Source organism: Bidens hawaiensis, unplaced genomic scaffold (genome assembly GCF_021521415.1).
Source record: "Bidens hawaiensis isolate Kalapana, Puna unplaced genomic scaffold, B.hawaiensis_p1.1 tig00030260_1, whole genome shotgun sequence".
Classification (NCBI taxonomy): domain Eukaryota; kingdom Viridiplantae; phylum Streptophyta; class Magnoliopsida; order Asterales; family Asteraceae; genus Bidens; species Bidens hawaiensis.
Genome location: NW_027495043.1, coordinates 1 through 6294, shown reverse-complemented (window position 1 = coordinate 6294; position 6294 = coordinate 1). Strand labels below are relative to the sequence as shown.

At 37.1% G+C, this 6294-nt stretch overlaps 1 pseudogene; it reads left to right on the top strand.

The window, feature by feature from the left end:
• The first annotated feature begins 683 nt into the window (after nucleotides 1-683).
• On the top strand, nucleotides 684-2892 carry LOC143580157 (uncharacterized; annotated as a pseudogene).
• The last annotated feature ends 3402 nt before the right edge of the window (nucleotides 2893-6294 follow it).

Sequence of the window (6294 nt, the reverse complement as noted above, 5' to 3'; positions counted from 1 at the left end):
GTCAAGTCAACGAATAAGGGTGGTAATTACCATACTTATGATAGTTACGAATTCAAGAAAATAATATAAAGATTGTAGTTATCTTTAAACCTAGTAAAAAAAATGTGCAATTTCATTAAAAGAGATGTACCAAAAAAATTACATTTAAATTAAGAGTATAATTTAATTTCCAAAACCTTAACAAGTAATTATGTTAAGTTGGATATTTTTGGAGCGCGCGTAACACCCTTGGAGCGCGCGTAACGCCCTTGTATTTGAAGGTAAACCGGTTAATATCAACAATATGGTTGGCAAGATTAAGGCACTTAGTTTCTTGTGGGTAAAGAACCGGGGAAGGAATACGAGTCTTACATGGGAGAAGTGGCTGGCTTTTAACTTCGAGTTGTAATGGGTAGTTGGGTTGTGTGTTTTGTTGCGGTGGGTTTTTGTTGTTTAAGGTTGGTTGGTTTTGTACTCTTTTGGTATGAGCGTCTTTCTTGTATCGTTGGTTTGTTTATATAAAAATTTTGATTGATCGTTAAAAAAACGAAAGTTGGATATTTTTGGTTTTTTAATAAATATTCGTGTGTTTTACTTTTGACTAGGTTAACCCTATGTCAACCTGTCATCAACAACTCCATTTCTAATTTTTATATCCCCAACATCTCACACATTCACATTCATCATCAGCAAAACCTAAAGACTCCGATCACCAGCCGGCACTCCGGCGATCCACCATGGCCGATATAGTCAAACAGATCCTCACACGACCGATCCAGTTAGCAGATCAAGTCATCAAATCCGCCGACGAAGCCTGCATCAACAAACAAGACTGCGCCGAACTCAAATCCAAGACCGAAAAACTCGCGGGACTCCTCCGCCAAGCCGCCCGTGCCAGCAGCGACCTCTACGAGCGTCCCACCAAACGCATCATCGACGACACCGAACAAGTTCTCGACAAGGCTTTGTCACTGGTCCTTAAATGCCGCAACAACGGCCTGGTCAAACGGGTGTTCACCATTATTCCGGCAGCCGCATTTCGTAAAATGTCGTCGCAGCTCGAAAACTCAATCGGAGATGTGTCGTGGCTGCTGCGTGTCTCCGCACCCAACAATTCAACCGACGAGTATCTGGGTCTTCCTCCCATCGCCGCCAACGAGCCCATTTTGTGCTTAATTTGGGAGCAGATTGCCATTTTGTACACCGGAACGCTAGACGACCGGTCCGATGCGGCCGCGTCGCTAGTGTCCCTTGCGCGTGACAACGATCGCTACGGGAAGCTGATAATCGAAGAAGGAGGGGTTAACCCGTTGCTTAAGCTGGCCAAAGAGGGGAATTGGAAGGCCAGGAGAACGCCGCCTTGGCGATCGGGTTGTTGGGCCGTGATCTGGAGAGCGTGGAGCATATGATCCACGCCGGTGTGTGTTCCGTCTTTGTTAAGATTTTGAAAGAAGGGCCGATGAAGGTGCAGGCGGTTGTCGCCTGGGCGGTTGCGGAGTTGGTGTCGCATTATCCGAAATGCCAAGATCTTTTTGCGCAGCATAATATTGTTAGGCTGTTGGTTGGGCATCTGGCGTTTGAAACAGTGGAGGAGCACAGTAAGTATGCGATTACTAGTAATAAGCCTACTTCAATTCATGCTGTTGTTTTAGCTAGCAATACTAATACTAATAGTAACGGTAATAGCAATAGCAATATCAATAGCAATAATAATAGTCGTAATTGTTCCAATGGGGTTAATGCTAACAAGGACGAGGACGATGATAAAACCGTGTTGCACATCCCACCGGATCCAACCCGCAACAACCGTTTAGAATGCATAGTGTTGTTACTAGCACAATGGCCATGAATAACCAAACCCGACCGCCTTCCAATGCGACCCAAAAACCTGAAAGTGTTACCGTCAAGAAGCAAAACCATCATCATCACACTAGTGTTTCGTTATCCGCCAATAGTTTACATAAAGGCCGAGAGTTAGAAGACCCTGCAACAAAAGCTTACATGAAAGCCATGGCTGCACGCGCTCTATGGCATCTAGCTGTCGAGAATTCGGGAATATGTAGAAGCATAACCGAATCCCGAGCTTTACTCTGTTTTGCAGTCTTATTAGAAAAGGGCCCTGAAGAGGTCCAGTTCAATTCGGCTATGGCGCTTATGGAAATCACAAGTGTAGCCGAGCAAGATTCTGAGCTTAGAAGATCGGCTTTTAAGCCAAACTCACCTGCGTGCAAAGCTGTAATCGAGCAATTATTAAAAGTTATAGAGAAAGTGGACTCGAGGCTCTTGCTTCCATGCATTAAGGCGATTGGAAACCTGGCTAGAACGTTTCGAGCCACAGAGTCTCAAATGATCCAACCGTTGGTCCAACTTCTCGATGAACGAGAGGCTGAGATAACCCGAGCGCTACAATCGCTCTAACCAAGTTCGCGTGTACTGAAAACTATCTTCATCTTGATCATTCAAAGGCAGTTATTAACGCAGGTGGAGCAAAACATTTGGTCCAGCTCGTTTATTTTGGGGAGCAAATGGTGCAAATACCGGCTTTAGTTTTGTTATGTTACATTGCTCTACATGTGCCCGATAGTGAAGAGCTTGCGCAGGCTGAGGTGCTTACGGTTCTTGAATGGGCTTCTAAACAGTCGGTTTTGATTCAAGATGAACAGGTTGAATCGTTGTTGCAAAACTCGAAGAGTCGGCTGGAGCTTTATCAGTCTCGAGGGTCGCGCGGGTTTCATTAGATAATTATGTTATGGTGATTGATTTGTTATGTGTTATATACATTAAAATTGTTTGGTTCAATTTTGGGTTTAATTTGTTTTCTATAAGTGTATGTTTGTTGTTGGTTAGTGTACATGGATGTGTGGAAAAGAAATACTAAAATTGTCAATTGTTTGGCATTCTTTTGGTATATTACTATGAAAAAGTGATTATGTTTTGATGTTTTGAGGATTTTTTTTTGTTATGATTATGAAAAAGTTATTGGTTCTGACATGCTGTATAGAGGGGACTAATCATATTATGTTAGTGTATCATATATGGTAAGTTTTATCATTGTCTATAGGGGTTGAAGATAGAGGGCAACATCCGTCATTCATTCTGGCTACCATGTCGATATGTCGTGCTATAATTCATTCTACATTATTTTGAATTATTATGATTATTAATAAATATCTACCTATAATAATATATATAAACGAAGACATAAAAATCCTATGTGTCGCGATGTGGTTGCTCCCCCTTTTTTTGGAGTCATCAGATTAGCTTAATTTTTAAATGGAGGATTCTCATGCATTTGACCCGGATTCATAGGTATGGGTCTTACCAAACCCATATATTTCTTAAACGGGTTATAACATCTCATTAAATTAAAAATTATTCTCATCAAATTATTTATGTAAAAATCCTATAAAATAGGATATAATAAAAAATAATATCTTATTTATTTTAAAAAATATATATATATATACATATATATATATATATAACATATATATATATATATATATATATATTATTTAAATTAAAAAACCAATTTGATAGTAAAAGAAATAAACGGGTCTTGGGTCTCATAAAACCATAGGTATATTATTAACTTTCATACAATAAAAACATATAAATTAAAAAAATAAATAAATATTAGAACAAAAAATATAAAACAATCCCGTAATATGAGGATAAAAACTAGAATTAATATATTTCTTCTCCTTTTATTAATTTTATATGCATAAGAATTTTGTAAATTTTATTTGTAGTAAATTGAATGACACCCATGGCCTGTCATCCGTCATATCACCTAATAGCTGTCAATCAACCTTTGCCACCACATCAGCGCCGTCTTAGATTTTCAATAAGGCTAGGCGCCGTCTAAGATATTAATCTCTAAAAGAGACATCAAGACCGTCTTAGATCTCATTCAAGGCTCGCCGCCATTCAAGACACAATCTCAATAAGAGCACATATCTTTTCTTTTTTCTTTTTTAATATTTCAAAAAAAAGTTTTATATTTTTTTTTTCTTAACTATTAATATATTATTAGTGAATCGGGCTGAAAGTTGTTGACAAAAAACATCTAAAGGGTCTAAAAATTTGAACAAGTTCATTATACATTAAATAATCTAATAAAATTTTATTGGTTTTGAGCCTATTAATGAAATATATCAATTTTTCATCATCATCGTACTTAGTATATCTCACCAATAGCAAAACTATGTTAGGGTCTGACGAGTGTAAGATGTAGACAACCTTACTTCTACCCTTTAGAAATAGAGAGCTGCTTCTGGTGAGACCTCCGGCTCGATAGTAAGTTTTGCATCAAGCCTTGGACATAATGCACCTAACACTCAACCATCGGGACGCCGCCGATTGGTTCATGTACCTTTGTCTTTCGGCTATCAACGCCTCCACATGATGCTTGATTAACATTCTGCCACTTTTAACGTTATTTTTACAATATTAGTAAAATAACGTCAAAATTAGTGCAATTTCACTTTTTCCCACCGAGGGTTCATACGTATATACATTATATGTTTAATAATTTGGATATGATTATATGTGACACATGCTTTAGTACATTATGCTGGCTTAAAAAAAATATTGTTAAACCCGTTGCGCTACGCAATGGGCAGGGCGACAAACTTCGCGATGCATGACGGACGTCCAGGTCGGTAAACTTGTTTAAAACCTGAATTTTTGAAACCCTAATCTCACAAAAACAACCATAGCTGTCTCCAAACGATTCTTGATGAAAACTATTATGCTATGAAGTGTTTATGCAATATGAAGGTTATATGATGTATGTGATGTATAACCATTTGTTGATCGATTAAAACATTAGGGTTTGTCGTATTAATGATTATTGTTAGCTTTGTTGAAATTAGATTGTTGACAGATTTGTACTCGCTTATGGTTTTGCTTGTAAATCGATGATGCATGTTTTTTTTTGTCTATTCTCGATGCTAGGTTATACTACTTCGAATATAACTTTTAGAAAACTATGGTTTGTGATTTTTCCCGTGGATCATAGTTTTCTGATTATACAAAGTCATATGTCAAATCAGATCTAGGAAGTTGTTTTCTGACCTAAGTTCCTGATATCATAACTTGATAATGACAAAATCATATGAGTTGATTCCACTTCTGTATTTTCATTCTTTGAGTTAGGAATCTAACCCAATTGGCCTTCCTTGATTTGGATTAGTATTGTGGCTTAACCAGGTCAATACTTTTTTGTGGCGCAAACTGATAAACAGTTTGTACCAATCTGTAATAAGTTATTTATTGTGAATTTTGTGTAGAAGAGAAAAATAAAATATTTTTTTAGAAACCCAACCCATATATATTTATGTGGGAAATTGTGTAGAATTTATTTTCATTCTATTCTTAGTTAATAAAATCCGTTTGTGCATGTTAAAATTTGTCTTTTAAACTGCATGATCAGTAATTGAGTTGGATAATAAATGCTTACTTGTTTGATCATGGTATGATGTAGGATGCATGCTAGATGAGAAGCATGAAAATCCACGGCGGATTCATCATATACAATCTAGTTTTGATATGATTGCACGAACACTTGATTAGGTTAACTATGTGTTAATGTGTGTAAAGAGAGAGAATTTGGGCAACACAACGAGGAAAATTCAATTATAATAACAAGTAATTAATTAGAAATAAGTTACATGGGTATTTATAGGTGATGACTCATTCTTTATACATCACATAGAGAATGAGCACCACCCCATACGCTACGCCATTCGCTATACAACCATAGCGAATGACTCTTAATACTTTACTTCACGTTCGTTAAACATCCTTAACGAATGAAACACAAAACTAATGGACTCATTCGCTATATAACCCATTGCGAATAAACCTTACATTAAATTAAGAAAAGACCCCCCTATACGTTAAGTCTAATTCCATATACATTAAACGAAGACCAAGACGAAAACTGATGTATCAAGAAACTCCTAATCGTCTTGAGCTTTGTGGCCTTCACATCTTGAGTCTTTTGGTCTTCCAATCAGCGCAATTATGAATCCCAAAAGCATGACAAAAAAGAACAACACGTTGGAATTATGTAGCTAGCTCATTGTCTTTGTTGTGCGCCCATTTGATCTGATTATGAAATAACATATCGTTATTAGACTTAGATAGGTTGACCACCCATATCGGATCCAGTATTTGAATAAACTCTAACATATCACCAGAACCCAAACGATGACGACTTCCTGTCTTATCATCATAGTACCACATGTTGAATCTCTTGTAAAGACTTTGAGGTAAAGTCTTTAAAGGGACTTTATTTAACGTTTAAGC